This window comes from Molossus molossus, unplaced genomic scaffold (assembly GCF_014108415.1).
Source record: "Molossus molossus isolate mMolMol1 unplaced genomic scaffold, mMolMol1.p scaffold_m16_p_12, whole genome shotgun sequence".
NCBI classification, from domain to species: Eukaryota; Metazoa; Chordata; class Mammalia; order Chiroptera; family Molossidae; genus Molossus; species Molossus molossus.
In genome coordinates, this window is record NW_023425347.1 from 21,030,845 (window position 1) to 21,053,086 (window position 22,242).

The following is a 22,242-nucleotide window of genomic DNA, read 5'->3' on the forward strand; positions in this document are numbered from 1 at the left end:
GTTCATAGCAGCACTGTTTACAATAGCTAAGATCTGGAAACAGCCCAAGTGTCCATCAGTAGACGAATGATAAAAAAGCTGTGGTACATATACACAATGGAGTTCTATGCAGCTGTAAGAAAGAAAGATCTCTTATGCTTTGAGACGACATGGAGGGACCTGGAAAGTATTATCCTAAGTGAAATAAGCCAAGCAGAAAAAGTCAAATACCACATGATCTCACTTATATACCAAATATAATGAACATAACAGTCTGAGGAATACGGCAAACCCAGAAACATGGAAGTAGGGCACAGACTGACAGCCCTCAGAAGAGGGGGTGGGAGGAGGGTGGGAAGAGATAAACCACAGAACTTATATGCATGTATGCATAACCAATTGACATAGACAACAAAGCCGGGGACAGGGCTGGGGAGGATGGGATGGGGGGTGCCAATGGGGTAAAAAAGGAGAAACATCTGTAACAAAAAAAAAGAGAGAGAGAGAGAGAGAGAAACATCATCGTGAAAGGGACACATCGAGTGGTTGCCACCCGCACAATTTCACCAGGGCTGGGAACAAACTGCAACTGAAGTACGTGCCCTTAGCGGGAACTGCACCTGGGTTTCTCTGGACCGCAGGCTGATGCGTTAACCGCTGAGCCAAACCGACCAGGGCTCCATTGATTTTTAGATAGAGTGGAAGAGTGGAAGGGAGAAAGGGATGGAGGGAAAGAGAGAGAGAGGCATCAATCGTTGCCTCCCGCAGAACCCCAACTGCAGCTGGGGATCAAACATGCAACCCAGGTTTGTTCCCTTGACTGAGATTTGAACCCAAAACCCTTTGGTTTGTGGGCAGATACTCTAACCGCTGAGCAAAACTGGCCAGGACCTGAGGTGGGTACTCTTATTTTCTCTATTTTACAGAGTTGAAAATGGAGGCTCAGGTAGGTTAACTAACTTACCCAAGGTTACAAAGCTGGGATCCAAACCGTGCCTGTCTGACTCCTCACCTCACCCGCTGCCTTGGTGGACAGCAAGTAGAGGGCAGGGAGCAGGGTAGGGTAGGTTATCCTGATCTTTATAGAAGACAGAGTTGTAAAGCTGGCCAGCCTTGGGGTACTGGGGAGAAGAAATAGGAGGGGGGACCGGGGAGGGGAGGGGCGGTGATTCTCTATCCTATTTAGACCACAGGACCAATTGTGAAATAATTACAATACTATTTATGACACCTTAAAAAACAAAACAAAAACAGGTGCTCAGTTACCTTGGAAATGTCAAATCTTTACCAGTTTCCAGTTCTGCTTTATTCTCCTCACAGCTGGAGCTAGTTCTCACTCAGAGCCCTGCCCTCATTTGTATGACAAATTGCAAAATGTCCAATTCAGCCAAAATAAAGGTATGTAGAGATCACATTTTTTCTTCATATTTTTTTTCTCCCTCATTCAGAGGACAAAACTTCACTGAATCCTTAGGGAGAAAAGGTGTATGTTTTTAGTAAGCCTCCCTTATTCATGCTTCTGCTTCCTGTGGTTTCAGTAACCAATGGTCCACAAAGTTCCAAAAATATAAAATGGAAAATTCCAGAAATGAACAATTCCTTAGTTTTAAATTGTGTGCCATTCTGGGTCATGTGATGAAATCTCATGAGGTCCCCCTGGGACCTGAATCATCCCTTGGTCCAGTGTCTCCATGCTGTATACACTCCCGTTCATCACTAGGTGAGCAGAAGGACTGTCCCAGGATCTCAGTGCTTGTGTTCAAGTCACCGTTATTTTTCTTAATAATGGCCCCAAACTCAAGAATAGTGAAGCTGGCCATTTGGATGTGCCAACGAGATGCCGTAAAGTGCTTCCTCTGAGTGAAAAGGTGAAAGTGCTTAACTTAATGAGGAAAGAAAATAATCATATGCTAAGGTTGCTAAGACCTATGGTAAGAACAAATACACATTTTACATTTGTGAAATTGTGAAGGAAACAGAAATGTGTGCTGGTTTTGCTGTTGCACCTCAAACTGAAACTATGGCCGCAGTACATGATGAGTGCTTACATAGGATGGAAAAGGCATGAACTCTGTGGGTGGAAGACATGAACACACGGTGTGCTTTGAGTGACAGGTAACATGTTGCACCAGAAACACTGAGCCTGTACAAAGGCTTCATTGAGGGATCCTCGGAGATGAGTGACCACATTCACATAACTTTAATTACAGTATATTGTTATAATAATTCTAGTTTATTATTAGTTATTGTTGTTTAATATCTTACTGTGCCTATTTTATACATTTAACTTTATCATAGGTATGCATGTGTGGGAAAAAACATAGTATATACAGGGTTTGGTACCATCTATGATTTCAGGCATCCTCTTGAAATATATCGGAATCTGCCAGTGGTGTAGAATTCACTCCAAACCCTTCTCAGTTGTACCTCAGAGGCTAGAAAGCAAAACAAATCTATTTCTCAGACTCCTTTGCGAGTAGCGTCCATGAGAAAGTTGGAGGGTGGAGAGAATAGGAGCTGGCAGCCTCTGGGGAGAGAGGATCTGGTGGTGGAGACTGTGATCTTCCAGGGAAGCTGGATGGTTGCACAGCTGTCCAGTGGCCAGTGGTCTCCACAGCAGCTGCAAGTGTTCCTGGTGTTGGACAGGCTCCTGGTGTAGTTGGGTGTTTCTCCTGGCAGCATTGTTCTTGGCTGTGTGGCCATCAAACTTGGTTCTGGCCCTCTTGGAAATTCTGTAAACTGAGATAGCAACGATACATTTACTTCTGTTGAAACTAGCGACAGTGGATTCTGCTGTCTGCAACTCAGATCCCCAGCTGATACTCTCACATTGTCAGCAAGAACATCAGAACTTTTGGTTTAGTCACAAAAATATTAAAATCTGTGTCTTCTGGAGAAGTGGCCACATGGAGTCAACTTGCTAACATTTTATCTTTTACATCCATTTTGAGCTGCCAGCTTGTATATTATATTATGTTCTCATATTATTGATACCCTTCCTCAGAGAGGCACATGGTTAAGGACATATGCTCTGGTATCCAATTTACTAACCCATGATTTTGGTCAAGTTATTTGACTTGTCTGTGTTCCAGTTTCTAAACTATGTAGCATGAAGATAAAAATACCTATCTTAGCCCTGGCTGGTGTGACTCACTTGGTTGGAGTGTCATCTCATGAGCCAAAAGTTCTCGAGTTTGATTCCCAGTCAGGGCACATACCTAGGTTGTGAGTTCAATCACCTGTTGGGGCACATATGGGAGGCAACCAGTTGATGTTTCTCTCCTATATTGATGTTTCTCTCCTCCGTCTCTCTTTCTCTCTCTCTCCTTCCCTCTCTAAAATCAATAAACATATCCTCAGGTAGCCCTGGCCGGTTTGGCTCAGCAGTTAGAGCATCCGCCTGCGGTCCGGAGAGACCCGGGTTCGGTTCCTGCTAAGGGCATGTACCTCGGTTGCAGTTTGTCCCCGGCCCTGGTTGGTCGTGCGGGTGGCAGCCACTCGATGTGTCCCTTTCACATCGATGTTTCCCTCTCTCTCTCTTCCTCTCTTTCCCTCCCACTCTGTCTGTACAAAAAATGGAAAAATGTCCTCGGATGAGGATAAAAAACAAACAAACAAACATATCCTCAGGTAAAGATTAAAAAAACAAACAAACCTATCTTTTTATTTTATTTTGTTACAGATGTTTCTCCTTTTTACCCCATTGACACCCTCCTCCCCAAACCCCCAGCCCCTTCCCCGGCTTTGTTGTCCATGTCCATTGGTTATGTGTACATGCATATAAGTTCTGTGGTTTATCTCTTCCCACCCTCCCCTCACCCCCTCTTCTGAGGGATGTCAGTCTGTGCCCTACTTCCATGTTTCTGGGTCTACCGTATTCCTCAGACTGTTATGTTCATTATATTTGGTATATAAGTGAGATCATGTGGTATTTGACTTTTTCTGCTTGGCTTATTTCACTCAGGATAATACTTTCCAGGTCCCTCCATGTCGTCTCAAAGGATGAGAGATCTTTCTTTCTTACAGCTGCATAGTACTCCATTGTGTATATGTACCACTGCTTTTTTATCATTCGTCTACTGATGGACACTTGGGCTGTTTCCAGATCTTAGCTATTGTAAATAGTGCTACTATGAACATGGGGGGTACATATATTCTTTCTGATTGGTGTTTCAGTCTTCTTAGGGTATATTCCTAGAAGCGGGATCACTGGGTCAAATGGCAGTTCAATTTTTAATTTTTTGAGGTAACACCATGTTGTTTTCCATAGTGGCTGCACCAGTCTGCATTCCCACCAGCAGTGTGCTAGAGTCCCCTTTTCTCCACACCCTCACCAACACTTGTTGTTTGATGATTTGTTGATGGCGGCCATTCTGACAGGTGTGAGGTGATACCTCATTGTTGTTTTAATTTGCATCTCTCTGATGATTGGTGATGTTGAGCATTTCTTCATATATCTCTTGGCCATTTGTATGTCCAAACCTATCTTAAAGGGTTGTTTTAAGTAATAAATTAATCAATCCATGCAGAATATTTGAAAAGATGCCTTGGGTACAATAAACTCACAATCAACGTTGGCTATCATATCATTTACTTTCACTAGGAGTATACATTGACATATCTTTTTTGAAGGACAATTTGGCTATATCTATCAAACTGTTTATATCCTTTGGCTTAGCAGTTGTACTTTGTATCTAATCTACAGAAATACACTTGCTGAAATGTTGATTAGTAGGGAAATAGTTAAATAGATTATATCATATGATAGAGTACGGTACAGCCAATTAAAGGAATAGTGGAAATTCATATGTTCTTTGTGGAAAGATCACTCATATACTGTTCACTTAGTAAACATATGTTTATTGAGGACTTACTTTGTTCTTACTGCTCCAGATGCTGAAAGTTACAACTATTAAGTTATGGCATAGTCTATGTAGTATGATTGGTGAGTACTAGCCAACATCTTCACCTGTATCCAAATGTATATTGGGCTGTGGTCCCCTCTGTCCTGGCAGTGCAGAGGTCTGAAGCTGGCTCTCCTGAGGCTACCTCCTGTGGATACTGGAGTTTGCTCCTCCACCTCAACTCTTCTTATGTATTCTGGCTCCACCCTTCATCTTAGAGGCCTATAAATGGCCTGGGCCTTGAAAAGGGCAAAGTTCCGGGGCATAAACAGACATCATATATGCTGGACAACCGATGCTGTCCAGGGCTGCTGCTTATAGGGCAACCAGGGAACAACTAAAGTGTTTCTTGGTTCTGTTTCTTCATTTGGCTGCGGGACCCTCTGCAGACACTGCCTTGTCCCCTGCTGGCTCTCTGCTGGGCACAGAAAAGAAGGTGGAGCCTCTTCTTCTATAAGTGTGGTTGTTTCATGCCTTGTGTGTCATTCTGAGACACACAGCCACCCCCACCCCACCCTTTGTCATATCCTGTTCCTTCCATCACTCCACTTCCTAGCTAGTCTCTGGTGGCAGGAAGTTGGGCTCTTCATCCATTCTATTTCCAGACTGCTGGTTGTGCCATGAGATTTTAGCCCCAAATGTTTCAGGGCTTTGATTTTGATTCATAACATCAAATTTTGGGAACTAGAATACCCTTCCTTCAGGTCTTTGGAATCCAAAGTTTTGGCCATGAGCTGTCTTGATACCTGTGAAGCCCCTTCCTGAGGAGCCTTCTTTAACGTGTGGGTATGTGAGAAATACGACTGCACGTGTCAACACATAATCAAAAATTACCCCCCAAATTATCTAAAGCAACAAATACTGAAGACAGCCATTCTGATTAATATACCAAAATATTTCACCATGCATAGAAGAAATCTGGGAGACCTACCTAGCTGTCAGAAGGCTTCATGAACTGTCTGAGGAACGAAGGGAGCAGGTAATGAGGTGAACGCAGATTTTCTGTTGTTACTCTGAAAACCTCTTTTGGTTTCCTTGCATTCTTTATAGACATGTTGTAATGGTATCTTTTGTAATTAAAGCTAATGATAAAAACATTAGTGTTTTCTATGTAGATCATAGCGTTTAGATCTTGGACCTGGGGTTGGGTGAAGGGGTCCTATTCTTTTCTCTACGTTGACCTTTTCTTCTGACTGTACCTCAATTCTAGGCTGCCCTTCTTCACTTGAATGCCTCTTAAGGTGTCTCAGAGAGCTCACCTCCTCAGGAAGTCTTCTGGACTTCTTTCCCATTCTCTCCCCAAGGCTGGGTTAGATAGCCCTTCCTGCTGGCATTCCCCACAGGTCATAATACTAGCCAGGTGGCTTTGAAATGCTTTGTTTACATGTTTGACTTCCTCTCTCTAATGTGAACTTTTCAAGGATAGAAATTGGGTCTCATTCATTCCTGTGTCTCCAGATCCTACCACAACGCTTGGCATGTGGAAGCGTTCAATACAATGTTTATTTTAATTCTGTTCCTGCATCCAACTCAGAGAAATGCTGCCCTGGCATACCATAAATATATGCAAATGCAAAAAAAAAAGATATACTAACATCAACTCAGCTTTTTCTGCTAGCTGACAGTTCTTTTTTCTATATCTTTCATATCTGGTCTTTCACATCAATTGTTCTAACCTTCTTCACATTCCAAAGGTGAACTTCTAAATCCACCAGGAAGATTCAGACCATCCCCTCTCTTTTCTCATCCTAGCTAATTCTGAGTCCCCCTGGGGAGACTAATCCCCTACCTCTGCTTTTAGAAGCATCTCCTTCTACCTCCTCTTTAACCTAAATTTGATTAGTTCATCAATTACTAACACTTTCTGTTATGTCAGACATAGTTGACCATGACTTGGCAACTTCAGCAGGATGATACATATTTTCATTATTCATTCAACCATTATCGAGCTCCTACTAGATGCCAAGCACTACGCTGAATGTGAGGCTCCGGAGATGAGTAAACCGTCATTGTCCTTGTATCAGTTAGGGTCCCAGCAGGAAACAGATGGCACTTCAAATTGGGTCATTTGAGGAGAATGTAGATAGAGTTTAAGGAAGCCACAAGGGGTAGTGTAAGGCTAGTAATAGTGGAGATGGCTATCTTTAGGCCTGAAATGGGGTGGGGGTGGGGCATAGCTACTGGACCATGGGAAGTATAGGAGGATTACCAGCAAGCTATGTAGAGATGCTTCCTGATACAGAGTGGCATTTAGTCAAAGCACAGTTAGCAGATGGCAACCTAGCAAGAAGGGAGCTGGGGAATAAAAGCCTGACCTCACTCTCCTTACCCCATGGTGCCCCTTCCAAGCCAGCTGGAAGTTGGTGAGAGGAAGCTGCTTGATACAGTCTATACATCAGCTTTCTGGAGCAGAGCATGAAGGAGAAGGATAGAGTGGGGCTGGCATCTGGCAAGTCCTCAGGAGATCAGTGTCTAATAGAAACAACAACAGGCTCTTATATCACAACGTGGGATGTAATCACGTCTCTGTATAACGTACACTGGAGTAATCATTGTACACCAGGCACTATTCTGAGTGTTTTACCTGCGTGACCTAAAAAATCCTACAATGTATAAGGTAATGGGGGGAGAACTAGTCTAGAGGATCAGGTAAGCTTTTTGGAGAAAGCAAAAGGGAGATGAGCCTTAGAGTATGAGAGTGAGATAGGCTAAACTGGGCTTAGGGAGGGGTACGAGCAGAGATATAGAGGAATAAAAAAGTGTCTGCGTAACTGGAAACTTATGAAATTCATTGCCGTTGGAGCTTGAAGAAGGAGCACTGAGAGGAGACAGGAGGGATGCAGGGCTGGGTGGTGAAAGGCCCATTTAGACGTTATCCAGTGGTTGCTGGGCAGCAAATGGGTTTTGTTTTGTTTCATTTTTAAGAAAAGAGATATAATTGACATATACCATGATATTCGTTTTAAGTGTGCAACATAATGATTTGATATTTGTATATAATGTGAAATAATCACCACAGTTAGTTAACGTACATACCATACATAGTTAAAATTTTGTTTGTCTTGTGATGAGAACTTTTGAGATCTACTCTCCTAGCAACTTGCAAATATATAGTATAGTCACCATGTTGTACGTTACATCCCCATGACTTATTTATTTTATAACTGGAAGTTTGTACCTTTGACCGCTGACACTCATTTTGCTCATTTCCCCACACCCTGCCTCTGGCAATCATCAATCTGTTCTCTGTATCAGTGAGCTTTTTTTTTTATTATTCCACATATAGGTGAGATCATATGATATTTGTCTTTCTCTGTCAGACTTATTTAACTTTGAACAATGTCCTCAGGGTCCATCCAGGTTATCCCAAATGGCAAGATTTCTTTTGTTTTTACAACTGGGTAATATTCCATTGTAGGTACATATACTTTCTTTATCCATTCGTCCATCAATGGACACTTAGGTTGTTTTCACAGTGTCTGTGGATTATGGACACCAAATGGACAGTTTTAAACAGGAGAGAGAGACTGTGAGCTTTGCCATCAGGTGACTCTGAGAATGTGGGAAGGGTAGATTTGAGGGAGGAAGGACCAGAGATGGGAGACCAATAACAGAAGACCAGTGGTGGGAGAGGAGAGAAATGATGTGGCTGAAACTCAGTCTGGAAAAGGGGTGATGAATTTGAGAAACATTTAGGAACCCAAAGGGGCAAGCCTTGGGATTAGATACTACTGAGTCTCGCTGAGAGTTGAAGACTAAAAAGAAGAATGAAGGATTCGGTTGGATCTGTGGAACATCCAAGTGAAAATGCTTAGCAACAATAAAAAATTAAAAAGAAAATGCTTAGCAAGCACAGGCTTACCTTGTTTTATTGAACGTCATGGATGTTGTTTTTTACAAATTGAAGGCAAGACCCTCCACAGCAAAATGATTATGACTGCTTTGTTAGAATACCTTCATCGTGGTGGACTGGGACTGAACCTGCAATATTTCTGAGGTATGCTTGTAGTTGGAAAAAATGAGCCTAAACCACCGGGGGAGGTCTAGGCAGGAGGACTAAATTGGGGACTGAAACAATGAAAGTAGATTGGATTACTCAGTAACGGGTTGGAGGACTTCTTTTAAGGAAGAGTGTGTGTGGTTGGACAGTAGTTGGGGAGAGATGGTGAGCAGAATATGTAGAATCCAGAAAAAACTTTTTCAAAAAATATGTTTTTATTGATATTTTAGAGAGAGAGGAAGGGAGAGAGAAACATCAATGTGAGAAAGAATCATTGATCAGCTGCCTCCTGCATGCCCCCCTACTGGGGATCGAGCCCAAAACCCCAGGCTTGTCCCCTGACCAGGAATCGAACCAGGACTTCTCAGTCCATGGGACGGCTTAACCCACTGAGCCACACCAGCTGGGCCAGAAAAACTTTTTATAAGGTAAAAAGTTTCAAGAAGCCTAATATTTGGGCACATTTACCTCTCTCCTTCCTTCTTGAAACTCTACTTTCTTGACTTCTGTGAAATTGTTTTTTTCCTGGTCCTTCTCCTTCTCTTGCTACTCTTCCAAATTCTCCCACTGGTCTACGTCCTTCTTCTGCCCCCTAAACATGTGACCACTCAAAGTACTTATATCCCCAAGATGTTTCTAAGAAATAGTTCTTACGAACTTGTTCTATATTGAAATCTACACCCACGGTTGCCTCAGGTGTACAAACTGGTGGCCTCAGTTTCTCAAAATGTGCGATCATTTTCTGCCTTAAAGCTTACATTCCGTGGGGAGGGAGTTTTACCTGTGCCAACGTAGGCCTCAGCCACTATTCTCCATAATAGGTCAATCATACTCTCCATTACATACCTTACAATGAACACCTGCACATGTGCGGTCAGGTGGGTGTACGACAGAGAAAGCAATAACAATGCTAATGTGTGATAAATAGTTATAAAGAATAGATCATTGAGGGTAGGGCATATCAACTTCTTCTGCCCCTCCTATTCTCACAAGTTTTCCATCCTCACATACATCAAATATTTTAGAGAAGGATCAAGGAACAATTAAGATAGAGGGTGTAAGGTTTCTCACCAAGGAAGAAAGAGAAATGGAGCCGCAAAAGCGGGCAAGAAAGGTTTATGGGAGCACTCCCGGGCGAGGTTCGGGCCAGGAAAGTTGCACTGTTATGTCCACCCAGGAAAGTTTTATAGGAGAGGCTGAGGAACGAAGAGAGGAGGTACTTGATTGGTCGAGGGGTAAGGGGGGTGATTCTGCATAACGAAGAGAAGAGGTATTTGTTTGATGGTTTGGATTTCTCCTCGGGCCATCTTTTCCCCCATGAAGTCATGTGACTCCTCGGAGCCCACCGACCTTACATTCGGACCCTTTGTGTTGGATATGGGCGCCGTTTCCTGTCTGGCTGCTTCCTACTGGGTAGGGGCGTCATGGGGAGGGAAGGTCCGTGGTAGGCAGCTCAGAGGGGGTGGCGTGTAGGAGTGAAGTAGCATCTGGTTGATGGCTACTCGAGAGACCTCATGGATGCGGCTTTGTAAAAATCTGAGGAAAAAAGGAGCCAACATCAGGAATAGGCAGATAATTAAGAAAGGGCCTAGGATGGGTGCAACCCATGGAAATGCTGGTGACTGCCACCATCCTGAGAAAGGGTTATCCGTTGTCTGCTTCCTGCGGAGCTCGTCTTGCAGGCGATTCAGGACGTTGATATTTTCTTCTGCTAGACCAGCCTCACTGATATAGTAGCAGCATTGTTCTTGGAGGAAGAGACAGGTCCCTCCCTTGTCCGCTGTTAGTAGGTCTAGTGCCCGTCGATTTTGGAGTGTAACCTGAGCAAGGGAGGTGATCTGGCACTGGAGAAAGGCTAGGGATGCTGCTGACGCCTCTACAGCTATGTGGAGTTTTCTTCCAGCTGGGAAGGGGTTGTTATGCTGTGTCCTGTGGCGCCACCTCCCATACCTGCGGCAACGAGGGAGGAGGCTAAAGGGAGCCCACCAGGACCCGGAGAAAGACTGCTCTTTTCTCCCGGTGGGCTGGTTGGGATAGCAAGGAGAGGAATTCCGCTTGGCCACACATCATAAGTTGGGGTACTAGGGTAACCAGTAAGCAGGGACGAGGGGATGAGGTGTTTATAGATTTAGTTAGGGTTTCATTGCACCAAAGAATCCTCCAGGTGGTGCATTGAGTAAAGCAGTGACCACGATAGCGGAGTTGCGAGGGACATGAGATGAGGAGGTAGAAGAGCCCCTGTAACAGATAGAGAAGTTTTGGGCGAGGAATTCCGGGAATAGGGGTACCTCTGTCAGTGGAGGAAAGGGTGGGCTGGGCGGAGTCGAGTCGTTGAAGCCCTGGATTAGGGGAACTGCCGTGAGTGGTGAACAGCCAAGAAAAGCACACATGAAGCAGTCAGTAACACTACCCAGTCCTGAGTGATTCAAGGTTTCTGCCCCTTGACGTATCAGGGCCAGCCAGGGGAGTGGGTCTTTTCGGGGTTGCAGGTGACTGTCCAGGGCGGCCTCATTATGTGGGATGGTATTGGACATTTGTCCCAGTTGTTCTACGGGTTCTGGGATGATGTGGGTAAAGGTCTGGAAATTTTTAAGGAACCTGAGAGGTAGCTGTCCATGTGCCATCTGTAGACTTTTCCTTCTACACCTTTTACCCATTTCTGTCCCAGGGGTCTTTGATGATGAGCTTAAATTTGGACGGCCCGAGGTAGTTTATGGCACAGGCCCGGTAGGGGCAGCCTCCAAATGTCTCAGGCCACCAGCGGTAGTGATCCCGGGTCTGTTCGTGAAGGAAACAAACGGCGGAGCTGCTGGAATCAGGTGCACTTTTTATTTTTGACCTCTGGGCTGTGATGGTAACCGCTGCCTGGCAGCCCTCAGGCTGGCAGCCCACTGTGGTTAGGAAGTGGGTGTGGGTTGTCCCACCTTCAGTCCAGCTTTCTTGTACATAGAAATGCCAGACGTAGGCCTGGATCTGGTGTCTTACTGGGAATTCCGGGAATGAGGATCAGAGCAGGAGGAGGGGCCAAGGGAGCCGGGCTCCAGGTAATCCGGAGATGGGTGGGGGCCAAGGGTTCGGATTGCCAGTGGTCTTGGGCCGGGGCCAGTTTGAGGCAGGAAACATGGTACCAGGGAGTCTCTTCCAGGAGTTTGGTCCCCATGGGGGTGGTTAATATTACCGTATGGGGTCCCGTCCACCGAAGTTGCAAGGAGCCAGGCTGGAGTTCTCGTAGGAGGACGCTGTCTCCTGCTGGAGGGGAACCGTGGGCTGGGCGTCGGGGCCCCCTATAGGTGGGAGGGTCTGATCTGCATATTCCCTCAAGAGGTGGTAGAGCAGCGATAGGAAAGGGGGGTGTGTGGCCAGAGGTGGGGGGTTTATGGGAACATTGTGGTTAATTAGAAATGGTCTCCTGTAAAGCAGTTCAAAGGGGCTGAGCCCAGTAGGGGCTCGTGGAGTAGCTCTAGTCCTGGTGAGAGCGAGAGGGAGAAGGACTGGCCAGGAGAGTTTGGCCTCAATAGAAAGTTTGGTCAGGTGGTTTTTTAGGATACAGATGACTGGGGATGATATGGTATGTGGAGTTTCCAGGTGATGTTAAGGGAGTTCGCTACCTGCTGAATCACTTGGGCAGTAAAGGCAGGACCGTTGTCTGATCGAATGGTCGTCGGCAGTCCAAAATGTGGGACGACCTGGTCAATGAGGATTGAGGCGACGGTGTCCGCTGTTTCCCGGGGGTGGGAAAGGCCTCGACCCATCCTGAAAAGGTATCAACAAAGGTAAGACGGTAGTGGAGTTTTTTTGTGAGGAGCCATACAGGTGAAATCAATTTGCCAGTTTTGGGCTGGCTGATGTCCTCTCATTTGGTGGGTAGAGAATCGGGGCTGGAGACCCCCCTCGAGGAGAGGTCTTTAAGCAGATAGCACAGGCCGCATGTACTTCTTCAATAGCTCGCTGGAGGCCTGGGAGGAGAAGTGGCTGCAGAAACCGGTCCAGGGGTTCAGGCCCTATATGTGGGGAGCGGTGGATGTCAGAGCGGAGGGCCGCAGCCTGCTCCCCCGCAGGGCAACTTTGTCTTCGAGGAATACCCATCCCTGCTCAGTTCTTCTTCCTCCCTTTTGTAGAAGAGTCTCCTCTTCCTGGGAAGTGTAAGAGGGCTTAATGGGAGTGGAGAGAAACATGATGGGTGTAGAGGTGTCCGAGGTGAGACCCCGAGCTATTGTGTCTGCACAAGGGTTCCCTAGAGAAACAGGATCCTGTGAGGTTTGATGTCCTTTGCAATGCAGATGAGGGTACCATTGATAACGGGGGAGTCCTTGGTAGTGAGGAATCCCCATTCCCTCCAGAGTGCAGAGTGGCTAGGGGTGATGAAAAAGGCATATTTAGAGTCGGTATAGATGGTTACCCGTTTCCCCCGGGCTAGAATGGTGCCCGGGTAAGAGCCTTTTGGGGAGTGGTGCCATCTGGAAGGCGCTGGGCCTCTAGAGTAGAGGAGTCAGTGACTACCACGTAGACCGCCCACCACAACCCATCGGGCCCCAGTGCTGAACTCCCATCTACAAGAAGGACAAGGTCCGGGTTTTCTAAAGGTGAGTCAGACAGACCCTCCCGGGTCTGCTGAGAGAGTCTGTCCGTCCTGGACAGGATGGGTAGGTTCCGGTAGCGTGGCCGGAACGGAAGCAAGGGGGCTGGGTTGAGATGGGGGGAAGGTGAGAGAGTGATGGAAGGATTTTCTAGGAAGAGGAGGTGGAATTCCTGTATTCGGGAAGGAGCTAAGAGGGAGAGAGATTTCGGTGAGAGATCATTGAGCCTTTGTGGGGAGAGACGGATATGGGCTGGCAGAGTCAGTGTGGCTGCTTCCTTTGTAAGCCCAGCTGCAGCGCCCAGCGCCCGAAGGCAGGGTGGCCGTTCCCGGACAGTGTATCTAACTGGAAAGGTGCCACTGGGAGGTGGCTGGGCCCTATCGGCTGAGTTAGGACCCCTACTGCATTTCCTTGTTTTTCATCTGTAAAAAGGTGAAAGGGGCGTCTGGGGTCAGGCAGAACGAGAGGAGAAGAAGAGATGAAGGTGTCTCAGAGGGTGGTGAAAGCCCTTTTTCTGGTATTGGATGAGATGATGGGTCCTGGAGGGGTCTCCTTGGCTGCCGTGTAGAGAGGCTTGGCTAGGGAGGCAAAACTAGGTATCCAGTGTCTGAAAAAGCCCATCAGGCCAAGGAAGGATTAGATCTGTTCATCTGTCTCAGGTGGCTGGGGGCTGCGGAGGGCCTGGGTCCGGTCTGTGGTAAGACTCCTTGTGATAGGGGTTAGAGAAACTCCCAAGTAGGTGACAGTCTTGGTATGAAGCTGGGCCTTAGTAGAGGAGACTCGGTATCCCCTGGGACCCAGGAACCTTAGAAGGGTGGCGGTATGTTGTCTTGAGGTGGAAAGCGAGGGGCTGCAGAGGAGGAGGTCATCGACATACTGGAGGAGAGTACTGGGCTCAAGCGAACAGGAGTGAGGTCCCGCACCAGGGCCTGCCCAAATAGGTGTGGGCTGTCGCGAAATCCCTGGGGCAGGACGGTCCAGGTGAGCTGCTGGGCTATGTTGTGTCTGGGTCGGGCCAGGTAAAGGCAAATAAAAAGTAGGAATCGGGGTGGAGAGGGACAGTAAAAAAAAGCATCTTTGAGTCTAGGATGGTGAAGTGAGTGGTATCCGGTGGGATGTGTGAAAGTAGGGTGTAAGGGTTGGGGAGTACTGGATGGAGGGGAACAACCGCCTCGTTTATTAAACGTAGGTCCTGGATGAGGCGATAAGCCCCTGAGGGTTTTCGAACAGGAAGGATAGGGGTGTTGCAGGGTGAGTCGGTGGGGATCAGTAGACCCTGACTTAGAAGGGTTATGATAGGCTTGAGGCCTTGGCGGTGGGCAGCCAAAATAGGGAATTGCGGCCTTGACGGGTGCTGAGAGGGCTCCTCTAGTCGGATAAGAATGGGAGTATGGTGTGTGGCTACTGTCAGAGTAGAGGTGCCCCAGACCCGAGGGTCGACAATATCTGGGGGAATGGGTGGGGTGTGAGAGAGAGAGAGGTCAGTGGTGGAGGGAGAGTCTCCGGCAAGGAGGGGTAAGAGGAGATGAGGAGGCCGGAGGTGAGATGTCGGTTGGATGGCAGCTCCAAGGCTGTGGAGTTATGTCTCGGCCCAAAAGAGGTATCGGGCAAGAGGGCATGACCAGAAAGGAATGTGAGGATGGGGGTGGAGAAAGTTCTTCTGGGGGGTCAGCAAAGGAGGAGAGGTCAGGAGCGGAGGGTCTGGAGGGGTGTCCTTGGCTGGGAGGACCTGAGCCGTGGAGCAGGAGGCACACGGGTTAGGACCGGGCGCAAATACCACAGGCCTGAACGTAAGGGACTTCCGACCGTCTCCCATTTCTTTGGCAAAAGTTTTGTTAAGTCGGTGAGTATGTTAAAATCGAAAGTCCCCTCAGGAGGCCATCTAGATAGACTGTCTAGTGGATATTGTGGCCAAGCCCGGGGGGAGAAGAAGGCCAGTTTCTTCTTTGGGGAGGGATCTATTTTTGAGAGGTTTAGTATGAGACACCCTAGAGGTGTCTCCGAGTCCGGTGGAGACTCCTGATGGCCCATGGTCAGCCTCAGTCCCGGGGTGATCAGAGAGGAGAACTGGTGCCCCGCAACTCAATCTCTGGTCACTGGACAGACAGAAAGAGTGGGGGGCGTCCGGAGTGTCTCTGCGGAGCCCCACTCACTCAGAATGGAGCCCCACGCACCCCGAAAGGATAGGAGGTCCCGGAGCGGAGGGGAGGCTACCACACCGTAAGCCGAACTGGATAGGAGGTCGGTGGCCCCTGGCCTTCCTCAGGAGGGAGGGAGATGAGCTGCCCAGAGGGCTCAAGCTCCTCCCGGGTTTTGGCACCAAATGTACGGTTCCTCACCGAGGAAGGAAGAAATGGAACCACAAAAGCGGGCAGGAGCACTGCTGGGGGAGGTTCGCTGGTCCGGGGTTGGGCCAGGGAAGTCACGCTGTTAAGTCTGCCAGGAAAGTTTTATAGGGGAGGTTGAGGGACGAAGAGGGGAGGTACTTGATTGGTCGAGGGGTGGGTGATTCTGCATAAGGAAGAGGGGAGGTACTTGATTGGTCGAGGGGTGGGTGATTCTGCATAAGGAAGAGGGGAGGTACTTGATTGGTCGAGGGGGTGGGTGATTCTGCATAAGGAAGAGGGGAGGTACTTGATTGGTCGAGGGGTGGGTGATTCTGCATAAGGAAGAGGGGAGGTACTTGATTGGTCGAGGGGTGGGTGATTCTGCATAAGGAAGAGGGGAGGTACTTGATTGGTCGAGGGGTGGGTGATTCTGCATAAGGAAGAGGGGAAAAACTTGATTGGTCGAGGGGGTGGGTGATTCTGCATAAGGAAGAGGGGAAAAACTTGATTGGTCGAGGGGGTGGGTGATTCTGCATAAGGAAGAGGGGAGGTACTTGATTGGTCGAGGGGTGGGTGATTCTGCATAACGAAGAGAGGAGGTATTGGGTGGTTTCGATTTCTCCTGGGGCCATCTCTTTCCCCGAAGTCATGTGACACCTCAGAGCTGCCAGCCATACAGAAGGGCTATGCTTACCTGGCAGGGGAGGTACCATGATCACGAAGGCCGTTTCCCAGGGGGAGGCTTATCCATTGCTCTCTGGATGCGCTGACCGCGATTTCCCCAAGTGTGGGAAACTCGAGCATAACTTGTGGTGGTGGGACTGCGTTTGCCCTCCCCCGTGGGGTTGGGGGGAGACAGAGGGGACTAAATAGGGAGGCAAGTATGACAGTTGGGCCAAATGCTTTTGCTGCCCTGTTGTAGGCATTTTATGGACCCTCAAGCTCCTGAGCTGAGGTTCCTGACTTTCTCGCTCTTTCCTATTTTTTTTTTTCTTTTTTCTTTTTTTTTTTTTGTTAATCCTTACCTGAGGATATGTTTTATTGATCTTTTAGATAGACTGGAAGAAAGGGAGGAAGAGAGAAACATCCACGTGAGAGAGACACATTGATTGGCTGCCTCCCCCACAACCTCCGAACAGGGCCGGGATTGAACCTGCAACCAGGTACGTGCCCTTGACTGGGAATCGAACACACACCACTTCAGTCTGTAGACTGATGCTCTTACCGCTGAGCCAATCTGGCCAAGGCGCTGGTTCCTCTTCTTGATTTGAGGAGTTTGAAACAATCTAGGTACTTTCTTGAAGTTATCAAAATTCATCATCATTCACATGTGGAAGTTGAGGTGTTTGAAACAATCTAGGTACTTTCTTGAAGTTATCAAAATTCATCATCATTCACATGTGGAAGTTACAAAAGGCCAGTAACTTGAAAACACAAGATGCGGAGTCCACAGGGAAAGCATCTAGAGTCACTGTTTTGCAGGCAAAATTCTGGAATCAAAATTTGGGCTTATCATTGAGCTTATTGTTAATTGGTAGAATATGACACTCCCCACAGTGAACTGGCGATTACAAGGCAGATCCTTCACTTCAGGACCTCATGGCAGTAAATGGTCTATCCTGCCTTCTGTTCATTTAATCTCCAATCCATTATGTCATGTTAGCACTGCTCTAGTAAAAGTGGATGCCATCCCTGCTTATGTAACTTCTGTTTGAGTGCTTTATTCTCCAGCCATGCTTACTTGTGAGTCATAATGATGTCTGTGTTAAGAGACTGCTGCAAGCTGTGTGTACCTGTGTGGGTGTTTTAGGTAGGGGTGTAGTCTACAGCCTGGGAAGCTAAACCTGTTGGTGAAGGGATTTTCATTTACCTAAGAGAAAGATCTGAACACTTAATAAAGATCAGATTAATTTCAACTGGTAATTTACATGTAAAATAAGCTTTGTTAGCAAAAGAAAATGTAACCACGTGGCAGATGCCTTACTCCTTCCCAGCTTCTCTTTGAGGATAGGAGTGGGGAGGAGAATCAAAGAACTCTTAATTTCTCCAAAGCTAGGCAGTCTGGTTAGTCCTCCTGCTTACCTGGTAAATCATATGAGCTCCTCCAGCTCAGGAGGAAGAGGAAACTTTTTTGAGAAAAGGAGAGTGGAGGGACTAGAATAGGTAAGAGGATAGACTCTGATCCAGGCCACCTCCCTAGCTGTGTGGCCCAGGGCAAAAGTTTCCCCTTGGGTTGCTGTGAGGATGAAAAGAGCTAATACAGGAAAAGAGCCCGGTACCTAACACATCGGTGCTCAAATAGCTGTCTTCTTTCTGAAGGGTTCAGTGAGGGTCCTAAAGCTGGAGCTGGTTCACTCTGTGGATGCAAGAAATGTCCAAACCTATAGATTGTTTTTATTGGCGTATTTGAGACAATATGGATGACAGTTGCCAGAAAGCAAGATTTCAAATGCTTCTTTTATGCATTTGGAATTAAGGAGGGAATGTAGGGAAGATGACAGGAAGGTAGGAGAAAGCAAGGCGGGGATTGGATAGTTAACAAACAAGATTATGTGCTCCTCCAGGGTGGTTTCACTTTTTTCAAAGGCGTGTTAACCTAGATGCACAGAAACAATGGACAGGGCTTGCTTAAGGCAAAGATAAACCTTTCAGTAAAAAAGCTATATGCCTGGGGCGTGACTACCCACCTAGAGCTGTCCAGTTAAAATTTTTTGATCAGATCACCCCATGAGGCTACTTTCTGTAGAACATATTCCCCCGACAACTCCCCTGAGTCAAACAGAGAAATCTGGTCTGGGACCTTCCAGGTGAGGCCTTAAGAGGATCTCTCCTGTGGGAATTCTCTTCTTCTCGTTAATCCCTCCTCTTCACGGTAGTCTTCTCCTGAAGGTCCCGATCACCAGGTTCTGCCTTGTCCTTGACACTCCGGTAAGAGCAGTTCTTTCTTTTCCTGGAGTTAAATTTTCCTGCAGGCTGCGGTGTGTGTTTGTCTTCTGTTAGACTCTGTTCCTTCCACCACCAACCCCCCACCCCGCTCCGCCCCCAGCCCCGAGGGCACACCGGTGCCTCCTTGCCAGGGCTGATTCTTTTCATCTTGCTCAAGTTCCCTGTTGGCTCTGAGGGAGTGTGGGTGACTTCGTGACTGCCTTCCCACCTTATCTGGGACCAGTTTGTTTTCCCCCAAGTGGTGTAATTGGCAGGCTTGATGTTTGCTGCCTGTTTGCTGTATGGTAGGGGGTTAGCTGAGGGTGTGTGCACTCATCACTAGAAACCCTCAGCTCTGCTTATTTCTGTCTGAGACTTGATTCCACCTGGTGCATCCATTTCCACAGGCTTTGGATCCCTTCTCATACTAAGAGAGTAGACCCCCTACAGCTCTCCCAGCTGTGTGCTTCTAGGTGACTGTTTCACTCAGCAGCCATTATTTACTGCAATTGGAAAACAGGAAATCCAACTTCTGGATTAATATGGAGGAATGGATAATAAGGATAACTGCATAGATTGGCACTTTAGAGATTTTAATTTTTTTTTTTTTATCCTCACCCGAGGATATTTCTCCATTTACCTTCAGATAGAGTGGGAGGGGGAGAGGGAGGAAGAGAGAGAGAGAAGCATCCATGTGAGAGAGACACATCAACTGGTTGCCACCCATACGACCCCAACCAGGGCCAAGGAACTGAGGTACGTGCCCTTAGCGGGAACCGAACCCAGGACTCTCTGGTCCGCGGGCCAGCACTCTAACTGCTGAACCAAACCGGCCAGGGCTCTTTAGAGATTTTAGTATCGATGGGAATGCTGAGAATTTTATGACTTATGACAGGATGAGTTGGGACTGGCAGTCCTACCAAGATGCTACTGACCTTGGCTCCCAAATCTTGTGTCCTTCCTGGACTGCCTTTTAAATTTTTTTTTTATCCTTACCCGAGGACATTTTTTTGTTTTTTGTTCAGATAGAGAGAGAGAGAGAGAGAGAGAGAGAGAGATCAACGTGAAAGGGACACATCGAGTGACTGCAGTGACTGCCACCTGCACAACCCAACCAGGGCTGGGGACAAACTACAACCGAGGTACATGCCCTTAGCGGGAACTGAACCCTGGTCTCTCTGGACCTCAGGTCAATGTTCTAACTGCTGAGCCAAACCGTCCAGGACCTTTTTTTTTTATTTTTTAAGTATGTATTCATTGATTGTTTTTATTGCTATTTTACAGAGAGAGAAAGGGAGAGGGAGAGGGAGATAGAAACATTGATGAGAGAGAAAGATGAGAGGGAAACATTGATTGGCTGTCTCCTGCACACTCCCTACTGGGAGTCAGGATGGAGCCCGAATGCCTGGCATGTACCCTGACTTGGAATGGAACCAGGGACCTCTTGGTGCATGGGACGATGCTCAACCAACTGAACTTCACCAGCCAGGGCCTGGACTGCCTTTTTGAGGTTTATGTTGTAGAGTGTGTCCTTTCCTCATTTAACTATTACTGGTGAATTTTTAAGACTTGCTTTTGCTTTTTTTTTTTTTTTTTTTCATTATTTCCTTAGGAATTAGCTAAGAGGCAGTTCCATTCCTCCATATTAATCCATAAGTTGGATCCCCCCCCCCCCTTTTAATATGAGTAAGACCTTACTCCATATATAGTAGGGTCTTATTAGCCTGACCTTAGTAGGCTATAACACATTTTCCTCTTTTCTGGCCTGGCTTTTTTCATTACAAGTCTCCACACATAAACCAGCAATACTTCTACTTGAGTCATCTGGTAAAATGGCTCCATAGGTGATCTCCAGCTTTCAATGATCTCCCCAGTGACTGAGGGGTAATGATGGATCAGAGAATCACTTCAGTGTGCCTTACAAACTGGTTTGCTCCAAACTTCCCCAGAAATCAGTCTCCTTTAAGAGCAGTGATGTAGAGTGATGATCAGCGTGGGCTTTGGAGCCAGACTGCTTGGTGTCAATGTCTGTACCACTCACAACTAGCTGTGACAACTGGAACAAGTTACTTACCCTGGCCCTCTGTTTCCTCATCTGTAAAATGAGGTGATGATAATGAATTTTACCTACCTTTTAGAGTTCCTATGAAGTTTAAATGAGTTATTCTATGTGATGTGTTTAAAATAGTCTCTAGCTTTTTGTAAATATTTTCTATGTAGTTACTAATATCTTATTTTCTTACGTTATTGGTGTTTATTGTTTAATCTAGCTATTTCTGGCAAGTCTTGGTCTTCATTGACCAAGAGAAGCAAATATACTTTTTTTTTTTTTTTTTAATCCTCACCTGAGGACATTTTTTGTTCAGACAGAGTGGAAGGGAGGGAGAGGAAGAGAGAGAGAGAGAAACATCGATGTGAAAGGGACACATCGAGTGGCTGCCACCCACACGACCCAACCAGGACCAGGGACAAACTGCAACCGAGGTACGTGCCCCTGGCAGGAACTGAACCCAAGTCTCTCCGGACCACAGCCCAATGCTCTAACTGCTGAGCCAAACCGGCCAGGGCCAAATATACTTTTATTTGAGAAGAATGATATAGAAAGAAAATAGCTCTGCTGATAGAAAGAGGAGATGGGAGTAAGAAGGGGAAGAGAGGGAATATGAGTGGGAATTATTGAAGCTGGGTGATGGGTGCATGGGCCTCTGTTCATATACTATTTTCTCATTTTTGTGGCTATTTGTTTCCATAATAAAAATTTTGTAAATTAAACAAATGGTAAACTCTGGAACGTGCCAGTGTGGATAAAGTGCAGTGAGGCGGGCGCTCTCATACGCTCTAAATGGGGGCCCAAATCGCTATAAGTTGCTTGGAAAACAATTTGACAGGATCTATCAAGAACCTTATACATGTTTGTTCCTGTTTACCATTGCTACATGAAAAATTACCCAGACACTTGGCTTAAAACTCCATTTTATTAATGTCACAGATTCTCTGAATCAGGAATTCAAACACAGGAGATGCTTGTCTGTTCCATGACATGTGGGGCCTCCGCTGGTAAGATGTGAAGGCTGGGGGCTGGGATCTTCTGAAGGTGTGTTCATTCACAAGTTTGGTGCCTGGGCTGGTGTGATGCAAAGACCAGGACTGTCCCCTGGAGTGCCTCACTGGCCTCTGTGTGGACAAGCATCCTCACAGCATGGTGGCCTTGGGGTAATCAGGTTGTTCATATGGTGGCTCAAGTGTGAATGCTCCAAGCCACCAAAATGTGGACATCACACAGCATCAGTTCAGCTTACCCTGTGGTTGAAGTTGTCACAAACCTGCCCAGATTCAAGGAGAAGGGAAATAGACCCCAGGTCTCTGTAGGAGGTGAGCCAAAGAATTCTGAGGTCATGTTTTAAAACTGCCTCAATACTTTTGTCTTTATGCCCTGGCCAGTTTGGCTCAGCGGTTAGAGCGTTGGCCTGCAGTCCAGAGAGACCCGGGTTCGGTTCCCGCTAAGGGCGCGTATTTCGGTTGCAGTTTGT

General features: G+C 46.9%; 1 non-coding gene across 1 annotated transcript; it reads left to right on the top strand.

Moving 5' to 3' along the window:
* The first annotated feature begins 16,473 nt into the window (after positions 1-16,473).
* On the top strand, positions 16,474-16,629 carry LOC118627443. The gene has a single exon (XR_004959183.1). It is a non-coding gene; the product is annotated as a U1 spliceosomal RNA (small nuclear RNA).
* Positions 16,630-22,242: the final 5,613 nt, after the last annotated feature.